Source organism: Chamaea fasciata, unplaced genomic scaffold (assembly GCF_029207755.1).
Source record: "Chamaea fasciata isolate MVZ Bird 193981 ecotype frontalis unplaced genomic scaffold, bChaFas1.0.hap1 SCAF_2, whole genome shotgun sequence".
NCBI lineage: Eukaryota > Metazoa > Chordata > Aves > Passeriformes > Sylviidae > Chamaea > Chamaea fasciata.
In genome coordinates this window covers 31470128-31489963 of record NW_027094087.1, presented here as the reverse complement: position 1 = coordinate 31489963, position 19836 = coordinate 31470128, and the positions used below count along the sequence as shown (strand labels likewise).

At 39.7% G+C, this 19836-nt stretch overlaps 1 protein-coding gene across 1 annotated transcript in view; it reads left to right on the top strand.

Moving 5' to 3' along the window:
* Positions 1-19836, top strand: part of TENM4 (teneurin transmembrane protein 4) — a 1208276-nt gene that overhangs the window by 579304 nt on the left and 609136 nt on the right. The window lies entirely within an intron of this gene.

The window sequence follows — 19836 nt, the reverse complement described above, 5'->3', positions numbered from 1 at the left end:
CATATTATGATCATGACAATGGTGGGCAGGGAGCTGAGAAGCTATTTCTAGTCCTGGTTTTGCTGTCATGTCTGCATTAATCATGTATGGTTGGATCCACCCTGCTTCATTCAGGTGTTTCACTGAAGAGCCTGATTTCATAGTCTCAGAGCTCTTCTGCAATTGATAGAACCATAAGATCTCAGTCTCCCATTGGAGCTGCCTGTATATGTTGATATGTTGATTGACAAAAAAAAAAAAAAGAAAAAAAATTACACTCATAGTTAATCTGCTCCTTAAAGCTAATTGATTTGGTGCAGTTCCAGTTTTCAGTGTTTTACTTTTTGACTGCAGAGTGTAAGATTGCCAGCTCTCTCTCATTAAATGTAAAGATCATCAGCCGGTTTCACAAGCTGAATACTCACAAACTAAGGTCACTGGGACTATGTTCTTTGGGGGATTTCCCTGTGTTTTGCACATGTGAAATGGGTATAATGATATATGGGTATAAATGGGTATAATGATGTTATACCTAATTCCGTGGAGACCAGCAGCACAAAGTGAAGGCTGCGTTACTGATCTATTTCTTCTACCCCAGATTCATATGAACATTTCTGTAGGATACCAGGGAGACCAAAAGTAGCTTGTTTAATGATGACCAATGTCACATGCTTGAAGTGACCAAAGGACTCTCAAAGTGTTTAGGATTAAAGGCATAGTGGTTTACTGCATTGGCAAATACCAGCAAGAAATGGATGCAGAGAAAGCTGCTGCCAAAATACAAGTCCATGATGGATGGAAAGTGCAGTGGAAATACTAACTAAAATATTATCATTTGTTATTACTGCCACAGTGTAATGTGGCCATTTTTTACAGCTGAATATGTCATTTTCTAAAACTCTTTTGCCTCCTTGCAACTTTGAGGAAGCTATAGCTGATCTGCTGGCTGTGAATCTGTCTGTGTACATACAAGTCTGTGTATGTATAAGTACAAGTACTGATTTGTATGAAAGAATACAATGGAAGCCTTTTATATTTAATGTAGGAGAAAAAGGGAGAGGCTGCTTTGTCAGCAGACTGAAGTCTTCTGGAATTTGGCTATTCAAGTCAACATGTAAACATATTTTCCAAGGCACAAAAAGCCCCAAATCATTCACAAATAAAGTATTACCTTGTCTTTTGATAGCCTGAGGTGGGGATAAGATGTGGGGATGGTCTAACATGATTTGGAAAAATTCCCTACTAATGAGAAATCATCTGTATGATTAATTTCTAGTCTTTCTGATTTTTATTTGTGGATTATGTTTTCCACTGACTAATACCTATTTGTCTCACTCCTTCTTATTTTAACACTATTAACACATCCAGTAACTGTGCTGATATTACAGCAAATATCATCCTTTACAAAATTCTAGTGCTTAAGAATATTTTAGTATTTTAATAGTGCAATATTTGAGTAATCTAATTTACCTCAGTATCAAAATGTATGGTCCCAGACTTTGCTTACAAGTTATGAATGTGTGTGATGTGGAAGCACCTAAATTTGCCTGAAATGGGAGAGTGTTTCTGTACATAATGGGACAAAGGGGAGATGAATAGGAAACCACTGGGTCAATCTTCTGAACATTTTAAATGGTTATACACTAATGTAAGCTGTATGGGGAATAAGCCAGAGGAACTGGGAATCTTAATACATAATTAGAATTATGTCTTAATTGGCTTAGCAGAGGTTTGCTAAGCTAATTCATGTGACTGGAATATTGATGTCAAAAGGTATGACTTGTCCAGAGCGGACAGTGGAAAAGAGAGAAGATGTGGTTTATAGACTGAGGACATGTCATTGGCTCTGAGAGACAGAATTCAGAGTGAGACTTGCAGAAACCTTCTTGCTGAAATAGAAAGGAAGCCAAAAGAGTGATGGGATGGGCTGGTATAAACAATCATCAGATAGGCAAGTGAGACAAATGCCTTGAATAGCTACCGGAACATTTCAAACCCCAGGGTTTTTTGTCTGTGGAGCACATTGACACAAACTGCGGTCAGAACAGAAACACTGCAGGAATAGCAAAGTCCTTGGTTGCTGGAAGCTGCCTTTTATGTCTAAAAATTGGGATGGTTGATGTGAAAAAAAAAAAAAAAAGGTCTTTGTGGGTACTCTACTGACCGATAGATATAAACTGGTTGAGAAACTGAAGTAGAAAGACACATAGAATTGGATGAACACCCTGATTACTTCGAAGATAGAGAGAAACAGAAAATAAAAAGAAAAAAAAAAACATTTAGGAAAAGGTATATTAATAAATCAAACTGATTGGTAGAAGATATTTCAGGGAAAGCAAATCTAGTGGGAAAGAGGTCCAAAAAGCCGACTAAGACAGCTCTGGGGCTACAATTGTCATGTGGAAGGTGTAGGGAGTTTAATAAGAGTTTGTCTAATGCATGATCATCTCCATTCTATGAAATTTAGGAAACAGTGAGAAAGACAATGGAATATAGGTCAATTCAGTGGGAGATAATATAACTAAAAGCACATAGAGACAAAGAAAGGACAAAATGATGTGCAGGGAATTTACAGCAATATAAAAGTATATTGGGTAAGTGCATTAGAAATAAGAGGAGGAAGAGAAGAGCATGAAGAAATAACCCAGCAATACATGTTTATTTTTAACTTCAGTCAGTTAATTTGTTCACCATGCGGTCGTACTGGCACAAATGAGCAGTAAGGCAAGGGAAAGAGGGGTGGGGAAAAAAAGGGGTGGGAAAAGGAGGAGGGGCAAGCGGCCTAAAGCCGTTCTGTTACTAAAAGAAATGTAAGTGCTTGATCATTACTCAATGGAAAAAGAAAGAAGTTAACTGATGATGAGGCTGAAGCATTCAATGCCTTTTTTGCTTTATTCTTCCCTAGAAAGTTTAACTGTGATTGGATGACTAATAAAATTCATACCAGGGTCAAAAGAGTGAGAAACCGACAGTGAAACAAGGAATGTATGGTAAGCAATGGTTTGTACCAGTTAGATGTTTTCAAATCAGCAGATTATATCATATATTTAAGAAATAAAATGTTTTGCTAAGAGTTGTCCTTGGTGATTTGGGGCCATGATAAGGTACCAGTGCCAACCCCTCTTCCTTGACATCAGTAGGGCTCTGAGACAAAACTGGGCTTTAAATGAAGCTACAATAGAAGTAGATATGATAAAAGTATTTTCTGCTTGTGAAAAGAGGTTCCACATGAAGGTTGGCAGTGGTCACTTTTTGGTCTGATTCTGTTCTTAGTACTGTAGATCACACCTAACAAGGAAAGCTTGCTAACAGGTAGAAACACTGTTATGTTTGTAGAATTCAAATTCAGCTTTCCACATACTCTGAAGATATTTCTTCCTATCTGTGTCTCTGAAAAACATTAAGTTTGGATCTGAACTTGCTACTCTACACCATAGTGAAAAAGAAAGAATAATCACATTGAGATCATGGTGGATGAAAAGCTGGACATGACACAGCAACATACATTCACAGCCCAAAAAGTCAATAGTGTCTTGGATTGTGTCAAAAGAAGCATGACCAGCAGGGCAAGGGAGGTGACTGTACCCCTCTGCTCTAGTGAGACCCCACCTGTAATGCTGTACCCAGTTCTAGGGCCCTCAGCATAAGAAGGATATGGACCTGCTGGAGCAAGTCTAGAGGATGCCACAAAGACGCTCAGAGGGCTGGAGCACCTCTGCTGTGGAGACAGGCTGCGAGAGTTAAGGTTGTGCAGCCTGGAAAAAAGCTCTAGGGAGACTTTAGAGCCTCTTCCAAGACTTAGAGGGCACTTAAAAGAGGATGAGGACAAATGTTTTAGCAGGGTCTGCAGCAATAAGACAAGATGTAGTGGTTTTAATCTAAAGCAAGGTGGATTTAGATTAGCTATAAGGAAGAAATACTTTGCTTTGAGGGTGGTGAAACACTGGCACAGGTTGCCTAGGTAGGTGGTAGATGTACCACCCCAAGAAACAAGCATTTTGTATCACACTGTATTTTTACTTGTTCATGTCCAAGTCCTTTACTAAAAAAGACAAGTATTACTGAGAATGGACAGAACAGAATACCCTACTAAAATACCAAAACCAGATTAAAGAAGACTGCACTTAAATCCTAAGGTGCTTAAGTACACCCCTGCTTCTGCCAGGATAAAATATGTCTCAGAAAATTGCTTGTTGGATTTATCTCGGGGGAAAGGCTCATCTAGCACATCCTGAGTCTGCAAAACTGCCTAAGAAGTGGTGTGTGTTTTCTGGTACATGCTGCTTTCAGGAGGATCCCTGAATAATATCCAAACTGTCCTTCATGAAATACTTGGCAAATATGGTAACAAACCTGACAAGAAGCCAAAAATTAAGCTTTTTTTTTCTTCTTTTTTTCCAACATGCTGTGTTCTGCTGCTGCGCTCTGGTGATTTGAGCCAAATGACTTGATCTGTTTTCTGATGATAAAGTTTGCCTAGCTCTCTAAGTAGCTGTAGAGTGGGGGATGACGGGAGAGGGGAGGGAGTGAGTGTAAAGGTGAATAGCTCTGCATTGCACAGCAGCCAAGCCTAGTTTAAATTCACAGTCATTGAGCCAGGCAGTACAGGAGTCACCTGGCAAGTGCATTATGGCATGGAGTCCTTTTTGTCCAGAAGCACATATGCCCCATTCACAGCACGGTAACAGGCAGGCCTGGAGCAGCAGTGTGAATTCAACCTTCCTTGAGCCAACCTGCCTTGCCAACACCTATGCAAACGGCATTCCTGAAAGGCCACTGCCCCTTTGTGCCCATACACAATCCAGCTGTCCAGCCTAGAAAAAGACAAAACATTTTCTGGGAGAATATTTTCATCTGCAAGTGTAACCACTGATGCTTTTGTTAAGGCTCATGGAAAAGGATAAACTTTTGAAACTGAGGAGAGACTCATTGAAAGGAAATTATGGCCAGAAAGGTCATAAGCGTGTACACTTGCCATATCTTTGTATATTTGTGTGTGATATCTCTTACCATAAGGAAAGAGGAGGAGCAAGAGACAGATATCTACTAATATATCTACCCTCAGTAGAAGATCAAGAGCTGAAGGACCTGGCAAACTGCCAAACAATTGATTCTCAGGTCATTTCTAGCCCAGTTTTACCAAAAGGTTTTCACAAAGAAAAAAATCTTAAGTCTGAGTGAATTTGCACATATCTGAGATAGATTTGGCTCTCTAAACCATAGCACTCTTGGCCTTGCTTAAAGCTCTGTTTTCAATGTAGCTGTTGCAGAAGCAGAGAAACACACTGCTCCTGTGAGACTGCTGCAAATTCCAGAAGCTGGCAGCTTTCATAGCACACTGCAAGATTTCTGTTGTGTTTTTTCTGAAGTTTTGGCCTATGATTAATTGGTTTAATTTTTTTTTAGTAAAGTTCAATTTCTGCTTTACAGGCACCATTAGTATTTGAGTGTCTGCTTCTGTGGTGATGGATGCCAGGTAGAGTTGGGTGGGTTTGGAAATGGTTTTCCTGTCCCTACAAAACTGTTCAGGTTTAAAAAAATAAAATTGATCTAAAGTCAAACTGAACTATCTGAAGCAGTGGAGGAATGGCAGGGAGGGAGGGGAAAGAACATGCATGTGCTATTCCATTAGTAATTATTTGGTTCAGAAAAGACACAGTGGACATTAGGATTTTCCTGGGTCTCCCTGAGGCATGTCTCTCTCCCTCATCTTCAAGTGCTCAAGCTCTTTGGGTGAATAAATGCATGTTTATTGGAGCAAGGACTTCAATGTGCAAATTTCTCACATCCCAAATTAGATTTTAAGTATGGAACTAAAAAGCTTGTCTCTTTTCTGGCCGAATGAATATTTCATTATTTATACAGATGCAAGAGGACTTGCTGGTCATCAAATAGCCAGGCTTTTTTAGTGAGTGACTTTCTGCTTTACAACCACATAGCCGCAGCCAGAAATGTTTTTCTCACAAAAGTTTAGGCTGAAGTTGATATGTCTTTTCTGTTACTGGCACTAGTTTCAGCAAACCAGTATTTTCACATGAAAGACAGAAAAGCAGATTTCATTAAAAATTGCAAGCCAGCAGTTTTGTTAAGCAGCTGATCCCATACAAACCCATGGTCACCACAGTTTTGATTGTCAATGTGTTAAAATGCAGTTTATCTGGAAGTACTACAAACACACACAGAGCTCCCAATATCCAAATCTAGCTACCCTGAGGCGCTTGAGTATTGCTGATCTAGAAACACCTGAAGTGGATTATATGTGGCAGGCCTCTGGTTTGGCCCAGCCACCTCTGTGAGCTAAACCCTGTTCACCAAAGAGAAGAGCATTTACTCTTTAATTGCGAAAAGTAATTTGAGAATGTCACATCTCATAATTGTCTAGAATCTTCAAGTGGCAAGATGGCTGGGTAAAAAATCTTTTATTTTAAGTACATTGTTGTACTCCAGTGATAAAATGCTAAAAATACAAGATGGCAGACATTTCAAAGGGAGTTTTCAGAAAAGAGAACTGAGGGCTGCTATTCACACCTGTGCTAAGTTCTTTTTTCTGTTCCAAACCACATGATCTGAACTGCAGTGGGATTGCTTATTATTTATCTATTTATTTACTTCTCATGGGATTCTCAAAGCTTTTATTTTCACAAGATGATTGACTTAGCACAGTTGACTGCAAAGTTCTGACTGCAGAGTCTTTGCATTGCATTAGCACCTAGAGACATCAGCTGAGATCAGGACCGTATGTGCATACAAGGTTACAGTGACAGGCAAGGCTTGTCTGATGAGTCTATGATTTATTTCAGCCAAAAATGCAAGAACGTGTTTTGATACTACTTTTTAAGGTGAGAAAATAGCAGGGCCAAGGTCACACAGAAAGACATCACGATAAACAGAAATCAAATCAAGGTTTCTGTATTTAACTTAAGAGATAAGTATTTATTTTCATTTCTGATTCATCAATAAGCAGAAAAACACAGATAGAAAAGTACAAATGGAAAAAAAAAAACCCTTCCCTTCCCTTCCCTTCCCTTCCCTTCCCTTCCCTTCCCTTCCCTTCCCTTCCCTTCCCTTCCCTTCCCTTCCCTTCCCTTCCCTTCCCTTCCCTTCCCTTCCCTTCCCTTCCTTCCCTTCCCTTCCCTTCCCTTCCCTTCCCTTCCCTTCCCTTCCCTTCCCTTCCCTTCCCTTCCCTTCCCTTCCCTTCCCTTCCCTTCCCTTCCCTTCCCTTCCCTTTTGTCTTTAAAAACAAGTCATATTTTTTGCTGTGTCTTTTTTTCCACTGGCAAAGCTACATTTGGGAAATTAAGATAAAACATATACAAAATATTTGTGGCTTATTAAAATAATTTCAGATGGTCTTAAGGCTATATTTTCTCAGGACATGTTGATAAGGAAAACATAGCAGCCACTTAATTTGATTAAAAATAATTAGACTCATAAGTGTAAACATGTTTAATATCATGAGGTGTAGGAAGACCTAAGCACTCTGATTTAAAATACCAATAGCTGTGCAAATTACAGAGCCTTTCATGGGGTTCATTGAGTCCTTAATCACACAAACTCCCAGGGTCTAAAGAGTCATTCAGTCTGGGAAAACAAAGCTGAGTTTGAAGGACAGAGATTTTGTTGGTAAACATCTCTAAACTCTTTTTACTTCATAACAAGAAAGTCACCAAACCAAATCAGGAGATAGAGACAAGAGGAAAGGGTTACGCCCAAGGAGTTTAATGAATTTTAAGATAGCTGCTGTGAAGAAAACACGCAAGAAATCCAGGGAAAATCAGCTGATACCTAGACTTTTAGAACAAGTTGTGTAACTCCAGGCAAGGAAAGAGTCAAGGAATATAATTTTTGCTGTTGACATCACTGAGAGGCAGAATTTTATATTATGGTTCCCAGTGTCTATTCACTTTTGTCCAAGTCTCAGGTCCACTGGGGATGTTTTGTGGAAGGGAGCTCTCAACTGCTGCAAGGAGAGGAATGTGCTAACAGAGTAAGGCTGAGCAAGAAGATGAATCTGAACTTGAGGGGAGATGGTGCAGGAGCAAACCTATTTACTGGAGACAGTTGGACATGGCCAGTACCTGTGCAGGAGGAGCCTCAAGGAAAGAAAGGAATTGATACGTGGGATATGACAGGACCTGAGGATGGGCAGCTGAGAACACACAAGGCAAATATGTGGATTCAAGGGCTCATAAAATGGGTATCAGGAAGAGTAACCTTAATCTTCAGTAGTCCAGTGAGCCTGCAAGTGATGTCTGTGTCCTTCACCTTTTCTGCCCCTCCACCCATGCAGGGGTGATGTCTCAGGTGACAGTACCTTCTGCCTGTAACAGGGGGTGGGTAAAGGATCAAATAAGTCAGGCCATGACAGCTATCCCAAGAGGCTCTCCATGGTTTGCACCCTTATTCCCAATCCTGCCTCATGACAAGGCCACACCTCTACTAAAGAACCCGTTGAGTACAAAATAACTTTGAGGTTACAGTACAGGCCAGTCAAAAAAAAAAAATAAAAAAAATCTCAGGACTTGAGAAGTCTCCTGACCTCTTCATGCCTCTGTTGACTTATTTATAAATTAAAGAGCAGTAATATTTATCTCTCTGATGAGGCGACATCATGAAGTAGAATTAAGGAATGCATATCAATTGTCCTGAGATCCTGAGAGTACGAACTTGGTGACAGTCTAGCTTTCTCTCTGGGTTTCTGAAGCCTTACGCAGTTCCTCTGCCTGACCATCTGTTTATCAGTTCCCATACTAAAACCTGAGATCATTTCTGAATTAGTCATGTTGAACAAGAACTAGATATCTCCAAGAAAATGTAATGAGTTACTGATAAGTTTCATGAAAATTAATGGGAAAGTGGGAGGAAAAGATTGAAATTATTATCCTTCAAATCTGGGAACAACCTTTGGTCAGATAAGTTATGATGGGGCATTTTTCTGTTTGGTCTGACCCTGCACAATCAGCCTGCATGTAGTGACCACCAGTTACCACATGTGCATTTTGCAACCAGTCACCGCACATGGTGCCTCTTGCCAGCTGGTAATTGCTTGAGTTAGAAGAGAGCCTGGAGGCCTGGAGGGTACTGAGGGGAAATTATTATGTACAGGATATCTGCAGGCTTTGGAAGTGGGAGCTGACATCATAGTGAAGAAAAGAAAGCAAAAGAAAGGAAAGAAAGGGCCTGTTGTGGTTGAGGGGGGCTATAGATAGCATAGAACAGAAACTCCAAGGTTTGCAGGCTTTGTTACCTCCCCACCCACAGAAATATTTGTTAATTGTTATTGGAACAACAGTTTAGTGTTTTAAATGTCTGATTTTAAGTATTTACCAAGTGACAGGAAACAAAACAGAAATATGAAACAATTTTTTTGTGATAACCAACATTTATTTCTGAAAGCACTCATTAATAAGGAAAGCCTCAGAAAGACATCTCAAAAATGTGTATTTGAGTCAAGAGCCCAAAATATAAGAATAAAATCAGCTTCATCTTTGATACTGGCATTCTACAGACAGCCTTAAAAATCTGTTCTAGAATAAATCTGAAAAGCTCAATAGCTGCTAGCAATTTTTCAAGGAATCAAGCCACTGTAGTTGCAGGATAAGGTACTGCTCCTGCTTTGACAAGGAAAGATTTGGGATGTCAAACATTCTGCATGCTGCAATGCATATCACATGTTCAAGTGATGTTCAGTCAGTAAGGAAAGGAATTAGCCAGCAGCCTTATAGCTCTGTACTTCCCTCAGTACGGTGATAAAAAAGACCAGCATTGATGCCATCTTCAAGTGAGCCTACTGGTCTCTATATAAGAAGTGTTTGGTGTGAAAGTTGAACAGTACAAGAGATAAAACTAGATAGTAGCAGTGGTTGGATGGCAACGTTTAGCTTTCATGATCATAAATTATGTCTCTGTCCAAAATCACAGCTGGAAAAGAATTTGTTTGCGTGTTGACTTATAAATATTTTTTTCAATTATTACTAAAAGTAGAATTGAATTCTTAATGTGCATAATTTTCTTATGCCAGATCTGGCAGAGAGGGGATAACAAGTCAGAACTACCAAACCAACTAAGCTACTAGGAAGCTTGCTATGATTATTAGATATCACAGATTAAATTGAATTTGGATAATCTAATCACCTATGAAGAGCCAGGTCTCCTATGCTTTGTTGACACACCTTTGTTCATTGCCTGATTATAAGACTATTCCTACTGTCTCTCAGCTCTTTTTACTTTTTCACTCAAATTTTCTCAGGCTGTCCTGATCAACAAAATTTGTCTGAGAATGTTACCAAAAGAACAGAGACCTTCAGAGACACCCTCTGTCTGGAATTTCTCTTCTTCAAACATTTTGACCTCCTCCACAAGTCCAGGAAAACACTCATTTCTAAAATACCCTATGTCCTAGTCAAGAACAGGCTCTGCCTTCCTGATCATCACTCAGTTAAGATCTACACAAGCCCTATATTTGCATGGGCAAGTGCAAGGGCAGCTTTTTGCACAGTTATTTCCATTCAGCCCTGCCAAGCAATTCAGCACTGTCATGCCCTGGGGGGATCTACATAGGAACTTTTGTGTCATCAGGTCTTTTACATCTAAAAGCATTTCTATGCAGAAAAAAGCTGAGGTGCTTTGCTGGAAAAGTCTGGAGAAGTTTCCTCTCACAGTGTTTATATTTTTTTTTCTTTTGAAGAGACAGCTTCCAGGACTATCATTCTAAGAAATTTGCAACATAGTCATTTAAAGGAAAAGGGGAAAACCAGTAAAACCACTGCAAATACAATCCAAGGAGGTAAATTGGACTGTTTAAAATTGACCAATGAGTTTATCTTAAAATCCTGCATGCAGGGAACGTATGTGTGTATATATATGTGCATTTGTGTACATATATGTACATATCTATGCACATATATATCAAAGTTCTCTGGAGTTTATACAATATTTTTGTACTGTCTATCAAGACTAGTTTTACTTTTGTATATTTAAGCCGAGTTTTTTAAGTTCATTAATCCAAGACACTCTCAGAAGTATCTGCATATGAGCTTGAGCCAAGTCCTAAGGGAGACTTGCGTGGCATTTGAACACCCTGTTGACATTTAGAACAAAAGTCAAGCCCTGAAAACATAACAAAATTATGGGCTAGCTCCCTTTTTGGTGCCTGCATAAATTAGCAAGACTGTCATCCTTGTCATTTAGCACTATGGCTGCACCAGCATAGAAATTCACATTAACAGCCCTGACCCACGGGTCGTTGAACCTCGAGAACAGGGAAGAGATTTTCCAGTGGGCTGCAGTGACTTTCCTTTAGAAATCTTAGCAGAGCTGCCGCAGTTACCATGCATTATAGACATTCCAACCAGGAATCAGTGGTAAGGGAGTGAAAGGAAATTTGCTGGACTGTTCTTCTGTGTAGAAGATCATATTTGCCCTTATCTTTTGCTAATGACCCAAAACTCTTCTTGGAGTTCTACATCTCTGCTAAATGATGAATGCAGTCTTCTAACAATCTTAGCTCTGATATGATATTTAATAAGTATATTTCTGATTTTAGTGGTCACAGAGAGTTTGTGCCACCTGCCTGGTCAACAGTATTTCCTTCTCTTTGGAATTCTCTATCCAAATTCAAAGTGGATGATCTGGCAAGCTTTGAAAGCATTCTAGCTTAAATAGGGAAGCCTGAGATTTTCAGCATCCTTGGTTTAAAAATGTGCTTCTGAAAGGGCTTGGCTCCAGCCCCTTTAGTTGCCCAAATTATATTTATAGTCACACTTGGCATCTACCTGACACAGATCTCAAGGCAGTTTTACAAATCACTGCTCTCCTCAGTTTACAAAGAAGTAAAGAAGACTTGAGTGCTCAGTAGCAGCTGTCCAGACTCCTGATCTGAAGAGTTATGCTCTGAATCACTGTGTTCCTGCAGTATATGGAACTATGTAGACTGGAGCAAAATTAACAAAGCTATCTTGAGTCAGTCTGAATACTACTGTGGTAGGTCCAAAGGAAAAAAAGAAGTATAAATATAAATGGAAGCTACTGATCCCATGGTTAGCACATCAGAAAGGACATTTTAATGCTATATATAGGGAAAGTGTACATATAGTATTAAGGAGATGAGTGTATTTTATCTTCAGTCAATGCATAAAGCTGTCTGAGTGTAATAATAACTCTCAGCTGGGTCTACCTCTGCACAGACTGCTTACAAATCACTGCAAACATTTGTACAGAATAAATCACAAGACACTGATGAATAGAAAAAAGCTGGAGAGAGAGCCCTGTCCTTCATAGGGACACACTGAAAAGAACCTTACACCTACTACAATGTAAAACCAAAATCCACAAGGATGGTGAAGTAATATTTAGCTCCATAATATTTATTGTAGCTTGAGGTCTGACAGAGCTTTATAAAGCTGATGGTCAAAATGCTGCAATTCTTCTGAAAACACTCTTACGGCAGGAAAACATTTTGTGTTAAATATTTTAACAAAAATAGCCTTCATTCTAGCAGAAGATAGCATCAACCTGTGAAAGGTTCAGAAAACATTTAATAATTAACTTTTATGGATGAGGTTCAGCAGCACATTGTCTAAGGGCTCAAACTTCACTGTGTCACTCTGTTCAGAGCCCTGAGAGAGTTGTGGAAAGAGGCCATGGAGGCTGGAGAGACACTCAGACTGTGCATTAACAGTTACAAACCAGAATAGTTTTCACTTGTCACTAAATCACACGTGCTATCTAATTTTGTATTGCACCTTCACAAAAAAATATTACATATTTTGGGGTTTGTTGCTGGTTTTGTTTTGATTTATTTATTTTATTATTTTATTATATTTTCAACTTTAGGAAAAAATAGCATCTTTGGAAACAAAATTAAGGTCAGTGTTTCCTCCCTCATCAGCCTTATGGCCCCATTCTTTTCCCAGAAGGCTGATAGACTGGCTTTAGCCCTGCCAAACCACTGTCCTCAGCCACATGTGACAGTCCCTGGAAAGCTCTTGGTCACGATCTTGGTTTGCCTCAGGTCTCTCCCTCCATCTCTGTCCTTGTTCAGACTCACCCTACTACAGGCAGTTCCTCTAATGAGAGGAAAAAGTACTTTCCTTTTCACTCCCTTTGCACAGGAAATCATCCTCAAAATGTATTCCCTCTCTGATTTTGTTTCTCTGGCTCATTTTTTTTTTCCTGGTCAAAGGAGTATAGCAGTGACAGGGAATGTTTGAAAAAGTAGGATGGAAATCATTTTAAAAGTCAGTTCGAGAGATTTATATTTAACATCATATCCAGTACCATACCCTACCTGCAGGGACATTCATTGCCAGAGTACTTCATATGGGTGGAGATAATCAGGAATATTAGACAGAGATCAAATGTTGCTGGAATTGAAGCATCTCTAATGTGACCAGAATGTTCATTCATTTAGTTATCTTTCCTTGCTTGAAGTAAGGAAATCAGAATTTTCTTATCAGAAGGAAGAAAGATAGAACAAAATCTGTTGTTTCCTATTCATTTAGAGAGCAGTCCTTTTAATATACATATTAGAACATTCTGATTACATCTTTCTCTGTATTTTTATTTTTTTCCCTTGATTTCCTTTATATTTTCCTTTTTCCCTATTCTTTTTCTTTTTTCATTTTTGTTTTGCCTTTACCTTTCCATCTTTTTCTCCTCCTTTTTCTTTTTTTTTTCTTCTTCTTTCTGTCTTTATTTCTTTTTTGTTGTTGTTGTTGTTCTTTATAAATACAAATAAAGAAGTGCCTATGGAGGTTGCCACTGACTTGATACAAAAGCAGAAACCTATTTTTTTCCACTTCCAAAGAGATGAAAGTCTCAAAGATTTGAGTGGCCACTTCAGGTTAACCTCAGCTCTGTAATGTCTTTGGCTTCAGTGCAGTTGTACATGGGACAAATTTAGCAATTATTTGCCAATGGGAGCTGATAACCCATATTTTTTGTTTTGCACAACAGTCATAATGAAATTTTTCAAAACTCAAGTGTTAAGCATTTACCTGGAGGGACACTACTTTGATCATGTTCTTCCCTGATTTTTCCACTTATATTTGGTACCTTTGCATGATAGCTCCTGTCTGTGTCACAGATCTTTAGGAATAATTCTGCCTTGACATCTAGGAATATCTTGATATACAATGGTTTTAGTCTCTCTCAGCTGTCTTTTTCCATAACCATAACAAGACCTGCCCTACTAGTTTAAGCTTCTAGTCCCTGCATAAATGCTAAAATGCTGTCAACAGATTGGGGTGCTCAATAGCACCCATCTGATCCAAAGTTAAATGCCAATGTAGAATACAGACATGAGAAACAGAAATATTTTTTTTATTCTATTTATACCTTTATTTGGCAGCTTATTAAACAAAAACAAGATCCTGTTTGCAGCAAGAATCTCTTGGCATAGATGGGTGTCATCATTCAGTCTGTGAGGCATTGCCACCCCCTTCCCCTTAAAAATAAATAAATAAATAGTGAAATTATGGGATCTCTCCGTATTTACTAACTCGCTATTTTTCATACTAAAGAGATATTTGTTGATTTGTTTTACTGAGGCTGGATTTACAACTAAGATTCAATATGAACCACAGAGCAAACTTGTTTTGATAGAGATGTGGGTGTCTGTGACTGAGGAGGTAGCATGACTTACCATGCCATTGGGATGGCAGGAAAGCTAGGGGTAATACACATCCTTTACAAAATCAGTTTATCTGAGGAAAATGATAGGTAAACAAGAATATTTCTTGCACTAAACATAAACTTGACTTCTTTTTTTCTTTTTCTAATGGACAAAAAAATATAGTACTTTCTTCTTGCACTGTAAATTTTGGTGTAACATGTTTGTGTCTTCCTGCAGTGGCACCTGTTTTTTTAAAAAACTTTGTAGGATTTAGTGTATTTGATGGCAAAGAGCTGCTAGATTGTGATTCCTCTTATAAGAGCTCTCATGAGAGGATAATGACAAGGCAGAGTATCAAAACCCCCCTGGTTCTCCAGAACTTTCACTCTACCTGTACTCCTAAAGCCTGTGACATTCAGTGGACTTGCAGGAGAGGTGGTCATAGAATATAGTATCACAGATTGGTCTAGGATGGAAGGGACCAAAAAGATCATCTCATTTCAACCCCTCTCATGGGCAGGTAATCGTCCACTAGACCAGGTTCCCCAAAGCCCCATCCAACCTTGTCTTGTTAGGAGTGATCTAACTGGGGCTGGTCCTACAAGGCTACTGGAGAATGTCATTAGGATATATCTAAGGGCAAACATCAAATATTAAACATTAGGAAATGTTCTGCATACACAAGAGAGAAAAAAAATTAATTTCCATCTGATCTATCCATTTCTACAGCCTATAGTTGACCTTGGGCATAAAACCACTGTTGTTCACAATTTCTAAGTAGGAGATTATATGGGGAGACCTATTACTTACACAGTATTATATTAGATATTTTAATGCCAGAAGATGTTTTAAGAGATGAACAGGGAAGACAGCTTGCAGAAAGGTTCTTTTTCTCTCCACTAATTCCTTCAGTTCCCCACATTCTCTCGACCTATGATCTTGCACAAGCTCCAAAACAAACTTGATCAGTGCATGGTTATATGGACACCAGTACATTAAACAACCCCAAAGCAGTCCCTAACTGTCGCTGCACAGGGTTGGAGGTGGGGGAGGCTGTGCGTGGCTGTGCAAAGCTGTGAGCAATCAGACAGTTCATTCTTCTTTCAAGAAGTGTTACATGTCCAGGCTGTGGTATTCTGGCTCCTTTCAAAATGTGTCAGCTTAAACAATCTCTGCAGAACACGTCCCTTTCCTCTCATCCTGTTTTTTTGGTTTTTTGGGGTTTTTTTGGTTTTTTGTGGGTTTTTTTGTTTGGTTTTTTTGTTTGTTTGTTTGTTTGTTTGTTTTTTTGGTGTTTTTTTTTTTTGTTTTCTCTGTGCTGGAAGAGCTGCTGTGTTCCACCCCCCAGTCAGCACTGAGACTTTTGTATAAATGAAAGTTACTGAAAGGATTTGTGGCCACTTCATTATCACTGCTGTGCCAGATGATAGGGGTTGGAGCATTTTTAGAACCTATAGAAATATTGTGGGATGCAGGGAGGCAGGTAACAGTCTAAGCTGCCTCCAGCAGAGGGAAGTGGTACACACATGCTTCCCAGTGTGCTCCATGCTGCTGCTGTGCAGAGCAGACAGCAGAAATGTCTGGTCTGGTGTTTGCAGGGCTGAAATTTCTCCGCCCCCCCCCCCCCCCCCCCGACCCCGCCTCATTCCCCTTGCGAACACAAATGCCTGATTTAATCCCTTTGGTTCTTTGTCCCATTGATCTTACCCTCGATTTCCCCCAGACCAAGAAAGGCGGTGTCTCCCATCCAACTCTCAGTAACACAACACCCCCCGCCCCCCCCACCCCCCCCCCCCGGAATGAGACTTTACATAAGACATTGGATTTTAAAGCCCAGAGTAACTGCTGGGAAATAGAGGTGTGGCTAGGGCTCCAAAAGCAGTATTGGTTTTAAGTGTAAGGTCTTAATATCGTGTTCCAGAGGCTGTTTTAAACCAGGGCCGCCTTTTCCTGAAACTCATCAGTAGATAGGGCAGAGGAACCTGTCTTGTGCTTGTGCAGGTGGTCCAGGTGCTGCCTACAGGTGAATCCCCACACAGATGTACACTCAGATCCCCGCACACCAACACACAGCTGGAGTCTGCACAGACACAGTTTCCACTCTTCCTTTGTTTGTCACACATCTTTCTGTCACAGTGACCCTTTTCGGAATACACACACACCCCTACACAAGCTGAACAGAAATGCACTGGTATCTTATACGGAAGAAACCATTTGACCATTTCTCCTTGACAGTTTTACACTTCTAAAATACATGTGACTTCCTTCATCTTCTCTGCCTTTTTTAAAAAGCAAAATCCTGCTAGAGATTAATTCATGGGCAAGACAATGTCCTTTACTTACACTTCCTTGATCTGCCTTAATACTGTTTGCAAAGCAACCAGATGACTTTGTCTCATCTTCACCTCATCTAGAGCTGCAGGGAGGCAAGGTTTGCCTCCAGCTTTCAACCTTTTGATGCCGGGATTTTCCACACTAAGATACAGTAGGTGGGTAACAAGAAGATCCTATTAAAGTGAAATGAAGTAGTAAAAGGATTGTCAGCTGAGCCAATAAGAAACATACAGTACCTATCCATCCTTCTCTGCATTCCTTCCTGCTCACTATGAGAAAGAAAAAAGGAAAAAAAATAAGGTGGTAAAGGGGGAAGAGCAACAGAGAGCAATAGCAGCAGTGACAATGTCTTGATTTTATAAGTAGAAAACTAATCACTGCTGCTAAAGACACAGCTCTTTTAATGAAGAGGCTGCTGCAATATCATCGCAACAACTAGCAACTCACATGTTAGATTACAACAGGTTGAGCCAGTGCACGCTCCCCTGTGCCACACTCTGAAAAAAATAAATCAAATGTCTGTACCTGAGGCTCCTTCATTTCCCACACAGAGCTCTCTTTTAATGCAGACTTTTCATGGTACCTTTCTTTGACAAAAAGGGGCTGACAATGGCTTATTTACCTACTTACCTGTCCTTGAGCTATGTGGCTTTTCTTTGAATAAATTAAACTGGCTGTTTCGAGTGATGCTTTCAGCCTCTTGAGTCTGGATCTAATTCTCAGAAGAGTTTTTGCTTAAAACCTCTTTTTTCCAAGTTTTCAACCAAGTATTGACTGACTGCAAGATGCAGCTCTCTGAAAAGATCCTGGTGCCTGTGGGTAAGAAAAAATTTCCTGTCTGCCTACCTTGCCTGCTTTTAGGTTTCCTATATACTTATGATGGACAAAAAGGGGAATGAGGGCTTGCTAAAACATGCCCTTGTCTTTTTACAGTTAATTCCCTTTCTTGTTTGTTGCTTGTGACTCTGGGACCAGATTTTCAGCTGCTGAGAGTTTCTTTAAATCCACTGCTGGGAGATAGGTTTATTTTTTAATGTTATAATATTCCTGAGTGGATATACACATTAGCTTTGCTTTGTGTGACTGATTCTGTCTTACAGGAAATTGTGGTAAATACTTGAAAACTGTCATAGTTAGGAAGTTTGATTTTAGTGTCTAAAGCAGAGGAAAATCTTGATTTCAATATTTGGCAAAGGGTGTTCTTGTCATGTATTTTCTATGATCTCAGCAGCAACAAAATTTCAGGGGGCAAATGCTCATTTGTATGAGCTGACTTATCTCTGAGGCAAGGAATTTTATGGTTCATCAGAAGAGCTGTCTGTTGTCATGGACATGGGGTGATTTTTTTTCCCCTTGGGTGCCTAAGAGAAGGAATAAAAAAAAAAAAATACCACAACAGCCCAGTGAGACATAGAAAAACATGCCCAAATATCATGCAGAAAACATGCTTTTTCTTTTCAGTACACTGTAGAAAGTTTTAAAGATGATGTTCCAGGCACATTAAAACATAACATGCATTAAATCTGGCACACAGCTAGAGTAAACTGTTGTTTCTCTGTTGTTTGGTTTTTCCCTATGCATTACCACTGTATTCAAGCATATTGTGTTTTTACATATGCATATTCTTGTGGAGTGGGGAGAGAGGAAACCATAAGGGTGGCAGAGACCAAAAGACAGAGGTCCCTTTCATTGCTGGAGCTGTCATCAGGATCAGGGTGCAATACATGCCATCAGAGTTCTCGGCAATGCTCAGGGCAGAAGTGAAGAGAAATGTTCAATCTCAGGCCCTTCTTTGGAAATACTGGCTCACTATTTACTACTGTGAGTAGCTACAACTCATCATACACCATGCTGGGCTCTTCAGAGCAATTCACTTCAAAATGGTCTCTGACTAGAGATCTGCATGCCTCAATCCAAATGAATTCAGGATAATTATATTGCGAGTCTGATGCACCTGAGGTCAGAATTTGGACCTAAATAGAATAGTTGTTATTAAATTATTATCATCACTGCTATTATCTCTGTGTAAACAAAATACCACATACCATGACGAAACTGCTGCTTTTATCTCTCTTTGTAATGCTCCAAATCCTGTAATCTAATTGTTACACATCCTTGCTCAAAAGAAAGGCTCAAATATTAGCTTAAGGTTGTAATAGTAATTAGCACTGTAGAAGCTTAAGTTATCTGTGTAGATCACAGGGTTTGCTTACCACATGCTTTATCAGAAGGTTAGCTCGGGCACCTTATCATCTGACACAAGGAATCCTGAATTCAGTTGATTTTTTAGGAGTCTGTCTGTTCTGAATGTTTGTTCTTTATCTCTTAGGCTGTGGTTGAACATGCATCAAACACAGAAAGGAATGTAGGTGGTGAGGGCGCAGGGCAATGCGGAAAACCAAGTGTTCTGGCAGTGAAATGGTACTAAATAATGCCAAAATGTACTTGAAAGGGAGTGGTAGTGGGATCCGTTTAACTGATGGTAGAACCAAGCCAGAAGCAGGGTTTCATTCTCCACTGACAGAGCAAGGGTAGTAATTCACACCCGAACACAGCATCTGTCAGCTGAACACAGAGGTGAGCAGAGCAACTCTGCTACCATGCGCACCAGGGAAATTCCAGCACCAGAGATCTGGAGACTGGATGCTCTGGCTCTGACACTGTGGCAAATTTACTGCATGCCTTTACTGAAAGCATTTTAAATTGGACTTTTGAAATGCAATCCAGTTTTTCTTCTGGTGCCTCTGTTTATTAGCTGTGGAGAGGGAATAATAAGGCTCATTCCATTAGCTGTTTTCTGCTCGTGTCCTCTTTTTTTTTGCTCTTTCCTTAATCGCAACCATCTGAAAAAAAGTATAGGATTATAAGGACCCTTCCTTTTAACAGAGTGGTTGTTTTTAAGCTCTGAA